The sequence below is a fragment of the Salvelinus fontinalis genome, chromosome 5, assembly GCF_029448725.1.
Source record: "Salvelinus fontinalis isolate EN_2023a chromosome 5, ASM2944872v1, whole genome shotgun sequence".
Lineage (NCBI taxonomy): Eukaryota > Metazoa > Chordata > Actinopteri > Salmoniformes > Salmonidae > Salvelinus > Salvelinus fontinalis.
Genome location: NC_074669.1, coordinates 47,925,640 through 47,941,305, shown reverse-complemented (window position 1 = coordinate 47,941,305; position 15,666 = coordinate 47,925,640). Strand labels below are relative to the sequence as shown.

The window sequence follows — 15,666 nt, the reverse complement described above, 5'->3', positions numbered from 1 at the left end:
CATTTACTGATAGTCACAGACACGACACTAGTCTGCCATGGCTGCCGACTACACTATCATCGCGAGGGGCATTTCTTTGCAAACGTGCATCCAATCGCCTTGGTCCTGAACCCTTACTAAACCAATCACAAGCTTCAATCTGCTGTGATTCACAGTGCGGTGGCAGGAAACTTATGTATCACCCAGATGAAGATACTGCAGTTACAATGCTTGTGATGTAGAATTGCAGGTGCATATGCACAGATTTCAAAATAAGGCACAGTTGAAAAGTCAACGCACTGGATTAATTACAAAATAAAAGCAGTACTTTTTTCAATGCGTGATAAATAAGAGGTGTGGCTTATGAGCGTGAGAAGAATTGCAAGGTCTCACACCCAATGTGTGAGAGTTGGCAGCACCGCCTCTGTCATCAGGGCAGTAACTCGGTCCAAGCTAATTCTACTGTAGGTCGTCATTTCATACCACAAAGTCATACAGGGCGCCTATTTCTACAATTAGCTTTTAAACCTTGATCCTAACCACACTACTAACCTTTAACCTTATGCCTAACCTTAAATTAAAACCAAAAAGCTCCTTTTTGTTTTCATGACTGTTTACGATATAGCCAAATTGTGGGTGTGGTAACTAGTGGAAACCTTAATTCTATGCGTTACAGATGTAGACTGACTGTAGCTCCAGATTGTTACGGTTTGTTGCTTCTAGTTCAGTGTATTAGTCAGACTCAAACATGATTTAACTGCCTCCATAGCTGCATCCATTATCTTGTTTTGCCCTAAGCAATACAGAATACACTTGTATAAGCTACAAACTAACTTGCAAATCCAACTTGTAGGCTAACATTAGCTATCTAACGGCGACAGGTAGGGGCGGCAGATAGCTTAGTGGTTAGAGTGTTGGACTAGTAACCGGAAGGTTGCAAGATCAAATCCCCGTAAAAATCGGTCATTCTACCCCTGAACAAGGCAGTTAACCCACTGTTCATAGGCCGTTATTGAAAATAATAATTTGTTCTTAACTGACTTGCCTAGTTAAATAAAAGTTTTAAAAATAAATCTAGCCAACATTAGCTATCCTGTAGCTAGCTAGCCTACCTCACTAGTATTATCAAATGATAATGTTATATATACAAGTGTATTGCCCAGATGCTGCTGGTTGAGTTACAACCTAACTAAGTTGTAATGAGGTAGCTAGCATTAGCTATGCTAACATTAGCTAAAACGTTAGCTAGCCTGCCACACTAGGTAATGTAAAAAATAAATCTAGCCAACCCTGCCTCACACAGGAAGCGGCGCAGGTCCTAATCCAGGCACTTGTCATCTCCCGTCTGGATTACTGCAACTCGCTGTTGGCTGGGCTCCCTGCCTGTGCCATCAAACCCCTACAACTCATCCAGAACGCCGCAGCCCGTCTGGTGTTCAACCTTCCCAAGTTCTCTCACGTCACCCCGCTCCTCCGCTCTCTCCACTGGCTTCCAGTTGAAGCTCGCATCCGCTACAAGACCATGGTACTTGCCTACGGAGCTGTGAGGGGAACGGCACCTCAGTACCTTCAGGCTCTGATCAGGCCCTACACCCAAACAAGGGCACTGCGTTCATCCACCTCTGGCCTGCTCGCCTCCCTACCACTGAGGAAGTACAGTTCCCGCTCAGCCCAGTCAAAACTGTTCGCTGCTCTGGCACCCCAATGGTGGAACAAACTCCCTCACGACGCCAGGACAGCGGAGTCAATCACCACCTTCCGGAGACACCTGAAACCCCACCTATTCAAGGAATACCTAGGATAGGATAAAGCAATCCTTCTGCCCCCCCCCCCCCCCCCTTAAAAGATTTAGATGCACTATTGTAAAGTGGCTGCTCCACTGGATGTCATTAGGTGAATGCACCAATTTGTAAGTCGCTCTGGATAAGAGCGTCTGCTAAATGACTTAAATGTAAATGTAAATTAGCTATCCTGTAGCTAGCTAGCCTACCCCACTAGTATTATCAAATGATAATGTTACATAAACAGCAGTATTTGGACAATACACTTGTATGAGTTACGACTTAACTAAGTTGTAATGAGGTAGCTAGCACTAGCTACGCTAACATTAGCTAAAACGTTATCTAGCCTGCCACACTAGGTAATGTTAGCTAGCCTGTAAATGGGATGATATTTTCATGTTGCACATCTTTTAGTTGCCTCAATAAATTATTTCTATATATTTTATATGAATTTCTAAACTTAAGAGTTGGTTTGAGTTAAGTCATAGAAAATGAGCTATTGACCTTGTCCTATGTACATGGTGTAATACTGATTGTCCCTAACTAGCCCCATATGGATATCAAGTGTCTAACCAAATTGACCATGGGTATTAATATCTGGTTGCATGCAGCTGTGCTCCAAATTGATGATTACTTGGGTGCTGCCAGCTGTGGGCAGGAATCAAATACATTTACATTTTAGTCATTTAGCAGACGCTCTTATCCAGAGCGACTTACAGTAGAGTGCATACATTTTACATACTGAGACAAGGATATCCCTACTGGCCAAACCCTCCCTAACCCGGACGACGCTATGCCAATTGTGCGTCGCCCCACGGACCTCCCGGTTGCGGCCGGCTGCGACAGAGCCTGGGCGCGAACCCAGAGACTCTGGTGGCACAGCTAGCACTGCGATGCAGTGCCCTTGACCACTGCGCCACCCGGGAGGTCAAATAAACTCAACCCACAGAAAACTATTGCAGTACTCTTCATTCTGTGACATACCATTTTTTACTATCATCTTGAAATGTTCAGTTACAGACGAGACTGACTTTATAACTATCAAAATAATCAATAGTGTGGTTAGGGTTAGTGGTTCTCCCTTTATTGCAACTTTTTCACTATGTTTGAGTAGTGTCAAATTTACTGCCTAGTAAGGAATTCAATTAAAATATGCAATACAAAGTGTGTGAGTATTTGTTGTCTATCTGACATACTGTACGTTGTAACACATGGTCGCTGAATGTTTGGGAAAAATAGGATACAAATTTGTAATTTGAACCACTTCTGTAGAATGACCCAGAATACATTTTTTTCAGCTAGCTTGCGTTGGCTGTGTGTAGGTCTACTAGCATCAGCATAACAAATAGCTGTCGTCTAGGCTAGCTGCACAAAGCCAATGGACTATGGAGGACTTCAGCTATACTGGATAACTGCCCCATGTCGTCTTATACCTTCACTCCTTCTTTCCCCTTTCTCGTCAATCTCTCCTTTATTCTCTCTTTTTGCACTCTCCTTTCACTACCACTTATTTTCCTACAATAGCCTTTCTGGCTATTGTTTGTTTATCTCAATTTTTTTATTTAATTAATGCCTAGCCTTTACATGTCTCTCTTCTGTGCACATTTCTTGCTCCTCTCAATTACTATGCTGGGATTCATTGCAGAGAATTAGGCAGGGAATCAGCCTACTAAGTATTACTGAGGCACAATTTTCATACATTTTCTGGCTGCTGATCTGACTTGATTAATAATTTTTTGTTTTATCTCCTGCTTAATTGCATTCTCTCTGTGTGTCTTACTCTACAGCTCTCTCCCTCTATATATAGCATTGGTCTGTCTCTTGTTTGAGTAGCTCTATATTTCTCTCACTCCAATATTGTACTCTGTCTTACCGTGTAGCGCTCCCTCTCTTTGGTTATTGCTTAATGGAATGGTCTTTGAACAGGGCACCTAAACCTCGCTCTAATACGCATGCATCATTCTAGCGAAACTGACATTTGACCCAAACATTCTCAAGTGTCATTTTTCAAGAAATTTCCTCTTGGATCACTGAGATTAGGATCTGTACTTATCTATTTCATAATAATTATTTGATTAGACATTATGCATTGTACCCCAAATACACACAAAAAATGGTAATTTTCCAAGTTTTCCATGTCCTCAAAAATAATAAACAAATCAGTTTCTAATATATATATTTTTACATGCTATTCAGGCCAAAGAGTTCAATATTAGTGTCAACATACCAGATAATCTTGTTTCTCATGACCTGAGAGTCCTTCTGGTGCCTTTTGGCAAACTCCAAGTAGGCTGTCATGTGCCTTTTACTGAGCAGTGGCTTCTGTCTGGCCACTTTATCATAAGGGTCTGATTGGTGGAGTGCTGCAGAGATGGTTGTCTTTCTGGAAGGTTCTCCCATCTCCACAGAGGAACTTGGAGCTCAGTCAGAATGACCATTGGGTTCTTGGTCACTTCCCTGACCAAGGCCCTTCTCTCCCAATTGCTCCGTTTGGCCAGAGGGCCAGCTCTATAGGAAGAGTCTTGGCGGTTCCAAACTTCTTCCATTTAAGAATGATGGAGGCCACTATTCTTGGGGACCTTCAATGCTGCAGACATTTTTTGGTACCCTTCTCCAGATCTGTGCCTCGCCACAATCCTTTCTCGGAGCTCTACGGTCAATTCCTTCAACCTCATGGCTTGGTTTTTTGCTCTGACATGCACTGTCAACTGTGGGACCTTATTTAGATAGGTTTGTGCCTTTCCAAATCAATTGAGTTTACCACACCAATAAAGTTGTAGGTACATCTCAAGGATGATCAATGGAAATAGGATGCACCTGAGCTCAATTTCAAGTCTCATAGTAAAAGGTCTAAATAAGGTATTTGTGATCATTTTTTTTATGCATGTGCAAACATTTTGAGAAATCTGTTTGAATACTTTCCAAATGCACTGTATACCCTCTAATATATCAATGGCAAGCTTACATTAACAGCTAGCCATTCGACATTGCTGGAATGTTCAAGTCAACAGAACCTTGACCTTTGACCTCTAGCGTACATAAAGAATTGCCTGTATAAATCGCTTAAAAAAAAGGAAACCCGATACGTTAATCTTTGTTTGACAAGTGGTTCTGAAAGGTCATGAAATTAACTTTCAAATTATATATAATATAACCAACTTTGCAAGCACCAGCTACAACTAGTGTTTAAAAATAGGCCATAAGGTACTATTAACATTAGAATGCTTGAAGCTTAGCCACAGAATTCTATGTAGTGGGGCAGATATGTGGTACAATCCAAAAACATTTCACACACACAGCTAGAACAGGGTTTTAAAAAGATTTATAGATACAGGGCCATCACATGATTCACGTACAGTTGAAGTCAGAAGTTTACATACACTTAGGTTGGAGTCATGAAAACTTGTTTTCAACCACTCCACAAATTTCTTGTTAACAAACTATAGTTTGGCAAGTCGGTTAGGACATCTACTTTGTGCATGACACAAGTAATTTTACAAACAATTATTTACAGACAGATTATTTCACTTAAAATTCACTCTATCACAATTCCAGTGGGTCAGAAGTACACAGACACAAATTCCAGAAAATTATGGCATTGCTTTAGAAGCTTCTGATAGGGCTAATTGACATAATTTGAGTCAATTGGAGGTGTACCTGTGGATGTATTTCAAGGCCTACCTTCAAACTCAGTGCCTCTTTGCTTGGCATCATGGGAAAATCAAAAGAACTCAGCCATGACCTCAGAGAAAAAAATTGTAGACCTCCACAAGTCTGGTTCATCCTTGGAAGCAATTTCCAAATGCCTGAAGGTACCACGTTCATCTGTACAAACAATAGTACGCAAGCATAAACACCATGTGACCACGCAGCCATCATACCAATCAGGAAGGAGACGCGTTCGGTCTCCTAGAGATGAAAGTACTTTGGTGCGAAAAGTGCAAATCAATCCCAGAACAACAGCAAAGAACCTTGTGAAGATGCTGGAGGAAACAGGTACAAAAGTATCTATATCCACAGTAAAACGAGTCCTATATTGACATAACCTGAAAGGCCGCTCAGCAAGGAAGAAGCCACTGCTCCAAAACCACCATAAAAAAGCCAGACTACGGTTTGCAACTGCACATGGGGACAAAGATCGTACTTTTTGGAGAAATGTCCTCTGGTCTGATGAAACAAAAATAGAACTGTTCGGCCATAATGACCATCGTTATGTTTGGAGGAAAAAGGGGGAGCCTTGCAAGCTGAAGAACACCATCCCAACCGTGAAGCACGGGGTGGCAGCATCATGTTGTGGGGGTGCATTGCTGCAGGAAGGACTAGTGCACTTCACAAACTAGATGGCTTCATGAGGGAGAAAAATGATGTGGATATATTGAAGCAATATCTCAAGACATCAGTCAGGAAGTTAAATCTTGGACACAAATGGGTCTTCCAATTGGACAATGACCCCAAGCATTCTTCCAAAGTTGTGGCAAAATGGCTTAAGGACAACAAAGTTAAGGTATTGGAGTGGCCATCACAAAGCCCTGACCTCAATCCCATAGAACATTTGTGGGCAGAACTGAAAAAGCCTTTGCGAGCAACGAGGCCTACAAACCTGACTCAGTTACACCAGCTCTGTCAGGAGGAATGGGCCAAAATTCACCCAACTTTTTGTGGGAAGCTTGTGGAAGGCTACCCGAAACGTTTGACCCAAGTTAAACAATTTAAAGTCAATGCTACCAAATACTATGTAAACTTCTGACCCACTGAGAAAGTGATGAAAGCTGAAATAAATCATTCTCTCTACTATTATTCTGACATTTAACATTATTAAAATAAAATGCTGATCCTTTACTGACCTAAGACAATGGACTTTTACTAGGATTAAATGTTATGAATTGTGAAAAACTGAGTTTAAATGTATTTGGCTAAGGTGTATGTCAACTCCCGACTTCAACTGTATTAAGCCTCACATAAGCCTTTTTTCAATATGGCCACCAAACAACTTTTGGGCTCCTGAGTGGCGCAGCGGTCTAAGGCACTGCATCCCAGTGCTAGTGGCGTCACTACAGAACCTGGTTCGATCCCGGGCTGTATCATAGGTGCGTCCCGTAGGTGCGGCGTACAATTGGCCCAGCGTCGTCCTGGTTGCGCCGGCGTAGGCTGTCATTGTAAATGAGAATTTGTTCTTAAAATGACTTGCCTAGTTAAATAAAAGTAAAAAAAATCATTTTTTTTACTCTTAGGGTCTTAGATAAATTTCACATTACCATACCTGTATGAAATATAATTTTTGTATACCCAATAATATCTTAAAATCTTCATAGTGATGTAGAATACACAACCAAATGAGCCAGCTGTGCAGATATAAAGATTAGTCACAGATTTGTAAGAATGTGCCCAAAAAAGCTGTCTGAATCACTGATTTATGCAGGTGGCAATCAATAATTGCAATATTTAATCTCCAAACTAGTCAAATGGATATGTACAAGTGAATAGTCATGGATGTGAGCTGACTAAATTATATACGTTATCTTATTAACGGTTACTGGTTGCTCAGCTCGGATAAGATCTCTTTGTACAAAACCATCTAAAACAAATGCGGAGGCTTTGGTCCCTGGTGGGGAAAGGAAAAGAAAGGGAGATAAGTCGCTCTGGATAAGAGCGTCTGTCTTATGACTAAAATGTAAATGTTAAATGAGATGAGGAGAATGAGGCGGCGGGGTGGACGAGAAGCAGAAGGAGAGGAAGGGATCTTTATTGTAAAAGCGCCAGATCCACGGCCTCCTAAGCGAGGATCAAGGGAGGGTAGAGGGCATGGAACCACTGTCATATCTCATCAATACTCTACAAAAGATGAAGTTCTACTTTCATCGTATTTTTTTTCATGCTTCTCTTTCTTCTCTATAGCTAGAAGGCAGTCATGTTCCATATGTTGAGCAATATTAGAGGGGGGGGGGGGGGTGGTAATGTAAAGCTTTATGTGGTGCAGCCACACTCTGCTCATGGTGGGAAGTCTGTTGCTTAAGCACCAGCTATATTTGGAGGATGATGGAGGCAACAGGGGAAAGAGCCTCAGATCCGCAAAGTCCCTTCCACCAGGTGGCTAATGAGATATGTTGGCACGACTGCCATATTGCATCTCCATCCCAAAGCCCTTGCTTGGAAGTGTACTTCGCCAGACTGCCAAGAACCTTGCCCTCATCCAGGCCAAGGTGGCGAGACCTGGTAGTGATAACACTATAGGCCTTGTTGATCTCTGCACCAGACAGGATGCTCTTTCCAACATACTTGGTGTCCAACATGTATACTGCGGCATGTATGGGCTTCAGGCAGAAGTCTTCACACTTTTTGATGTATTTCAGAACTGCAGTTTCCTCTGATTGGAGCAACAGTGAAGTGGGCAGGGCAGTACAGATTTCTTCTCTTACATCTGCAAGCAGAGTCTGAACACCAGACAGGATGACACTGTCTCCCTCAATCCGTGCAATGGCTACTGCTATAGGTTTCAGGAGTTTCAGGCTGCTTACCACTCTCTCCCAAAATACATTCCAGGAGGATCCTCTTGATGGGGCTGTCCATATCGGCAGACTGTGATATGGCCATTTCTTGGAGACTCCTATCACTCCAGGAGACTGTCGAACATGATGACAGGAGGACCATGAGCTGTTGCTATCGATAAGGCGTCTGATTCATCATTTTCACCTCGAAAAGAAGTAGATGGACTTTTGTCAGAGGTTGCTTGTTGTGAGCGCTGAGGGAACTTTACGCACTTGGCCAGATGATTCTGCATCTTTGTTGCATTCTTCACATATGATTTGGCACAGTATTTACAAATGTACACAGCTTTTCCTTCTACATTAGCTGCAGTGAAATGTCCCCACACATCAGATAGTGCACACTGTGGCACAATTAGAAAAACATTTGTAAAAAAAAAAAAAAAAAAAAAAAAAAAACGAATACAATTCCATGTACAAATAAATAGTTAAGCAGTTAGATTAAACAACTCATTTGTAAGATAAATGTTTTAAAATGAAACATGTACGGAAACAGGTGAAATAACACTCCTCAGTTAGCAGGCTCAAGCAAGCTAAAACCCACATGGTAGCAAAAACTAACTAGCAGAAATTGTTAACAAGTTAGAAATGATTTAAACACACTGTTGTAGGCTACTATTTACTAGTTAACAAAAAATCATGTCATATAAAATATATTCACTCCACCCAGTATTGTAATCAAAACTTACCAGAAAGCATGTAGTCCTTGGCTCAGACAGTATAGTAGTGTGTGCTCAATAGGATCTCATTAGTGTGCAAGATCTTGAGAACCAGCTATACATGTGCTGGAAGAATGCACTGTGCATGCAGAGGTTTGCCACAATACCTAGAATTGCCTGCCTTATGTGTATCCCACAAAAAAGGTTCACTGTTATAAGCTAACTTTTTTGATGAATTTAAGCAAAATTCCCCAAATTCCAGGGCTTAACTTCCCATGGAACATTTCTGGGAAAATTACAGAAACCCTTTGCAACCCTAGCTACTACTACCAGGTGCTTCTGCTGCCCTCACAGGTACACACTTGCTTCCAGTTAAGAAGTGTGCATGTGTGTGATTGTGTGTGTGTTGTGTGTGCATACCCGCATGCACTTGCATGTGTGCGTTTGTTGAGCCACAAGTGGGAAGTCTAGTGTTAATGCTGATGAGCATACTCATCACAGAGCAACCAATGGGTTGGTTCGGCGGCTAGTCAGTCCACTCAGCCTGCATGCCTGGCAGCTTTTATGAATAGGGCATGCCCAAAACCCCTACCTGGCTGCGTCACCACCCAAACACACAGCACAGGGAATCCTCTTCCCCTAGCTGGGGCGGCAAGTAGCCTAGTGGTTAGAACGTTGGGCCAGTAATCGAAAGGTTGCTGTATCGAATCCCCGAGCTGACAAGGTAAAAATGTCGTTCTGCCCCTTAACAAGGCAGTTGGCCTACCTGGGAACAGTGGGTTGTCATTGTAAATAAGAATTTGTTTTTAACTGACTTGCCTAGCTAAATAAAGGTTACATGAAAAAAATTGAAAGCTGCAACCGGAGTGTCTGTCTGTGTGTGTGTGATTGAGAGGGAGAGAGTGTGACAAAGCACTCAGGTAAGAGTAGGAGCACAATGCGAGAGTGCTATACTCACACACACACACACACACACACACACACACACACACACACACACACACACACACACACACACACACACACACACACACACACACACACACACACACACACACACACACACACACACACACACACACACACACACACACACAGTTCCCTTTGCAGTGAGGCTGACTGAATTTCCATTCCAGTGTTCATAGTACACCATAAAACATTAGAACATTCCATATACACCAACAAGAGATAGAGATCAATGGTGCTGCTGAGAAGGGAAATAAAACCTCTCACTCCCCCCCTCTTGTGAAAAAGGAAGCTTGACTGTTGAACGTGCTGTGAATCACAACAGATACGGTTGTTACTGTAATGAATGCTAATATACTGTTTTTACTATAAATGAATGCTACAGAGCATACAGATGAATTTGCGTCCCAAATGGATGAATTTGCGTCCCAAATGGCACCCTATTCCCTTTATAGTGCACTACTTTTGATCAAGGCCCATAGAGCACTATAGTAGTGCACTATATAGGAAATTGGGTGCCATTTGGGATGCAGGTAGTGTCTACAGTAGATACATGTATTGTTCTCCAGGGGGAGGTGACTGGGAGAGGAAGGGCAGGGGTTGTGGTGTGGTGGAGGGTCTCTGGTTTCCTTATAGACATAATCTTGCATGACCGCAAACATTGTACTTCAAAATGCGAGGCATCACTGGTCTGTTATAGGGCCCCTGTAAAACCGAGCCCCCCTACACAATCAATGGACATGAAAGACCCTGAGTGTACACGGTGATTGCAAAGGCAATACTGGCAGGAATATGGGGATAGGTTTGTGGGGGGAAGCAGAGAGCACACCAAACCTCAGAGCTAACATGCAAATGTGCGGAAACACTAACGGTGAATAAAAAATAAAAAAAATCTTGCTCTCTCTCTCTCAGGTCTCGGAAAAAACACAACACTCAGTCAAACTTGACCCATACACACCTCTAACAACCAACCCCCACAGTCCAGTTCTAAAGTGTTAACATGTGAGCCTAACCATGTCTAAGATTCTCTACTTCACTTTGACGGTCTTCCACATCTCATCCGCACAGATAGGCAGAGGTTTAATGTGTGTGTGTGTGTGTGTGTGTGTTTGTAGGGGAGTATTCAACAACTTGTTGTGTTCGTTTATTAAGGTTGAGGCATTCCAAATGGGTTAACGTTGAAGCCCCAGAATACAGGCCGGCATCACGCCTCCCGCTGTCACTGTGTCGGAACGGTAACAAGCTGCAATCAGTGGGTCATCCTTACAGAGAACAGACAATATATTAATTCTCACTAATAAATACTGGTAGAAAATAAGGACAGGTTAGTAGATAGGCCTCTGTATCTTTATCAGTGGTGGAAAAAGTACCCAATTATCATACTTGAGTAAAAGTAAAGATACCTTAATAGAAAATGAAAGTCACCCTGTAAAATACTACTTGACTAAAAGTATTTGGTTTTACATGTACTTAAGTATATTTTAGCAATTACATTTACTTTTCATTCTTACGTATCAAAAGCATACATCATTTCAAATTCCTTATATTAAGCAAACCATATGGCCGATTATCTTAATTTACTGATAGCCAGGGGGACACTCCAACACACTCAACACAACTCGTGAGTCCACCAGATCAGAAGCAGTAGGATGACCAGGGATGTTCTCCTGATAAGTGCGTGAATTGGACCATTCCTGTCCTGCTAAGCCTTCAAAATGTAACGATTATTTTTTGGGTGTCAGGGAAAATGTACGGAGTAAAAAGTACATAATTTTCTTTCGGAATGGAGTGAAGTAAAAGTAAAAGTAGTCAAAAATATAAATTGTGAAGTAAAGTACAGATACTCCAAAAAACTACTTAAGTAGTTCTTTAAAGTATATTTACAGCACTGATCTTTATCAATCAATCCAACTTTATTATAAAGCTGAGACATTAGTAGGGGCATTTACGAAAGGTAAAAAAGCGTCACTGGTCGCATTGGTTATTGTTTTTGTAATTTTTATGAAAAGGAGACGAGCATCCAGCGACATAATAAAAAAAGATTGTAGTAAATACGCTGCTGTTCTATTGTTTGTTTTTTTACCTTAAATTTAACTAGGCAAGTCAGTTAAGAACAAATTCTTATTTATAATGACGGCCTACCCCAGCCAAATCCTAACCCTGACAACGCTTGGCCAATTGTGCGCCGCCCTATGGGACTCCCAATCACGGCCGGTTGTGATACAGCCTGGAATCGAAACAGAGCCTGTAGTGACGCTTCTAGCACTGAGATGCAGTGCCTTAGAATGTTGCGCCACTCGGGAGCTGTTCTATTGTACGTGCAATGATGTACAACAGTGTTGGTTGTTTAGCTTAAAGTAATATCTTTGTTGTAGTAATGTCGCAAACCGAAGTGGCAGTTTCACCCCAACCGATTCCGACTTCAGGAAAGGCATTGCCAATTTTGTATGTGTTGGGGGGTTCTGCATGTCATTAAAATTGTGAAATACACATCAACAAATGGACATCAATGGCAGATTTCCTAACTTGAAGCTGAAGTTTATCATGTGTGATGGGTATGAAACTGAGGCTTTCAGGGAATAGAAGCCAGACCGGTTGGCTGGTGCTAGGCAGACCAGGCCTGCTATTAAAATATGGGCTGTTCTCAGACTTGATATACTGTACATGCTGGTTTCTGACTTGATATAGTGTGTGGGTGTAAATTCTTGTTCGCCATGCATCCATCAGTCTGTCTGACAAGTCGACAGAGCCTTGAAGCCTGACACGTGAGGCTAACATTTGCTGGACTTTATGGCTCCGTAAAGGGATAATTCACTACAGAATCAAAGATCTTTCAGACTTTTTAGGATCTCAAACGCCGAGATGAGTTCCACACCATCTGTTGTGTATATCCAGCTATAATCCTCAATCCCAAATAAATGGGAAAGATAGACACCATTTAATTTCTTATATTTTTTCCCCCTTTATTTAACGGCTTGGGGGCAGTATTTCGACGTCTGGATGAGAAGCGTGCCCAAAGTAATGTATATGCATATAATTGGTAGATTTGGATAGAAAACACTCTAAAGTTTCCAAAACTGTTAAAATAACGTCTGAGTATAACAGAACTGATATGGCAGGCAAAAACCTGAGGAAAATCCATCCAAGAAGTGGGATTTTTTTGATGTGGGTATTTTCAATTGAATGCCTATAGAGTATCTAATGGGTTAGGACCCAGATTGCAGTTCCTATGGCTTCCACTAGATGTCAACAGTCTTTAGACATTGTTTCAGATTTGTTTTCTGAAAAATGAAGAAGGAGAACTTTCTCTTAGTGGACTGTAGAATCGGCCAAATGAGGTGTTGGCTTTGGGGATGACCAGTGAAATATACCTGCTGCAGGACGTACTATGGGTGAGTGCTGCTTATGGTGACCAGTGAGCTGAGATAAGGCGGGGCTTTATCTAGCAAAGACTTACAGATGACCTGGAGCCAGTGGGTTTGGCGACGAATACGTAGCGAGGGCCAGCCAACGAGAGCATACAGGTCGCAGTGGTGGGAATTATGACATAAGATATACAGCCTCATCTACACAACAGATGGCATGGGTCATGCCATGAACTCATCTCGAACATTTCACCCCTTTCAGGGCCTCAGCAACAACGTCAACAATAAACATTAATTTTGGAGTGAACTGTTACTTTAAATCAGGAATCTGACTGACTACAGGCCAAATGTTGTAATGGAGCATGAAGGTTTACATTAACTATACTGTAGGTCTATCTGTGGAACAATCCAGTGCTCGTGACCGCGGCCACGACCAGGGCTAGAGCAGTCAGTATTATTCCAGAGCAGTGGTGTGGTGGGCGGAATGTTCCGCAGGGTTCCGGAGTGGGTTTGGCCTGGAACTCCCCAGCAGCAGCAGCAGTAGAGCAGTAGGCCCTAGGTGGGATTTATGAAGTGTTGAGAATGTTAAGCTCTCAAACCCCGATGCAGGCCTGGCCATCTGGGAGCAGTCTACACCTCGCTGGTGCCTCCATGATGCCTCGCCCTCCATCACTCCCTCCATCCACCCCAAAAACACTCAGTGTATCTAATGTACAGGGAGGGAGCCTGGGTAGGGTAGGAGACGGGATGTTAAGGAGTTGAAGACCATGCCCTCTTTCACGAGCCACAAGGCCCTCCACAAATATCTCCATCTGGCCCAGGCAGGCTGTCACATTCCTTCCCCAGAACACCCGACCCAACTCTACCCAATAGAGACTGGACTGTTATATTCGGTACTTGTCAAATATGTCTCAAGCGATTGAGAGGATCAAGTCTATCAGCACAGCCCATTTAGAGCGCGAAGAGCAAAGCTTGATCCACTTACTCATTCATTGCCAGAGCTGTATGGGCTGCATTTTCTCCCCAGTCCCCATGCATGCTGCACAGAAGTTGACACACTTGAATAATGCAACACGGCATGTAAAAATGTAGAAACGGTTCATTACTGTTTTCACAAAACAATGTCCATACAGGCTAGAACACATTACAATGCAAGAAGATTCCGGTAGTTAATTGTAGGCCAACTTTCCTTCTCTTTAAAGTTTCCAATAAAATAAGTCCTAAATGGAAGGGATTGTTTGTCATCTGTAGCCCCTTGAAATCAGCTAAAACAAGCTCAATAAAAAAAAAATGCATGCTGCTGCTATTGAATAATATGAACTATAAAGACACGACAGCACTGACCTGTACTGTAAAGTATTGTGAATAGACCTAGGCTACCTTTTGATTTACTCCGTTTATCAACAGAATCTTACCATTCAAATAAATGATTAGCATTATGCTGTTTTGTAGTTAGATTGGTAAAACTAAAAGTAACATTTATTGTATAATTGACTCAATTAATGCATACATGGCTGTCTCAATAATTGACAGAAACATTTTCAAATGGAATGAAAGAGCAGTAGCTGAGTTTGTCTGGATCAAGTGCCATTCTGTGACTTTGGCTAATGAACCTTCTTTTTTTGTGTGGTATCGTTTTGGTATTAATAGTGCGATACTAAACCTGGTGTCGGTATCCAAGTCAAAATTGTGGTATCGTGACAACACTAGTTGTAGGGCTATAGGCAAGCGTCATTGATTCTCCAGCCGACCTGCTTGTCGTCTCTGACTGGTAACATATTGATCTGTATGATGAAAGCATCTACCTTTACCTCAGTTTGCACTCTGTAGTCTGGACACACGCTGAGCTTCAGCAGGCACAGACACACAAACACAGAGACAGACACAGACACTTTGACGATACCAGTATCACAAAAGAAAATCCATGCCAAAAAATGTAAACACGAAGCAGACCAAACTCTTTGGTCCTTCAAAAACCTGCTGCCTGTAAAATAAATACATGTGACTCTGGATGACAACATGTTTGTTTCCAACATTAGGGACGTTTTCCAAAAAAAAGTTACATCCGCTTTGTGTTACGTTTCCTTGCCATGATACTAACAAGTATCATAATACTGGTATAGTCCCGGCCCTAACACATGCACACAGACAGACGGACACAAACGCGCACACAGATGCGAGCACACACAGACGCACGCATGCTAGCACGCACACAAACACATAGCTTTCCACAAGTTCCCGTAAGGTGAACTCTCCATGGCAGGAGCCTCTCTGATTGGTCGGCCTGGGGTTCTGGTTTCTGATCCTAGTCTTAGACTATGACGCACAACAGTCAAACATCAACTCCGAGGTGTGTCAACACCAAATGTGCCAG

At 42.3% G+C, this 15,666-nt stretch overlaps 1 protein-coding gene across 4 annotated transcripts in view; it reads right to left on the bottom strand.

The window, feature by feature from the left end:
• The window catches only part of LOC129855734 (thyroid hormone receptor alpha-like), a 76,614-nt gene that overhangs the window by 40,077 nt on the left and 20,871 nt on the right, over window positions 1–15,666 (bottom strand). The gene's annotated exons all lie outside the window — the stretch shown is intronic.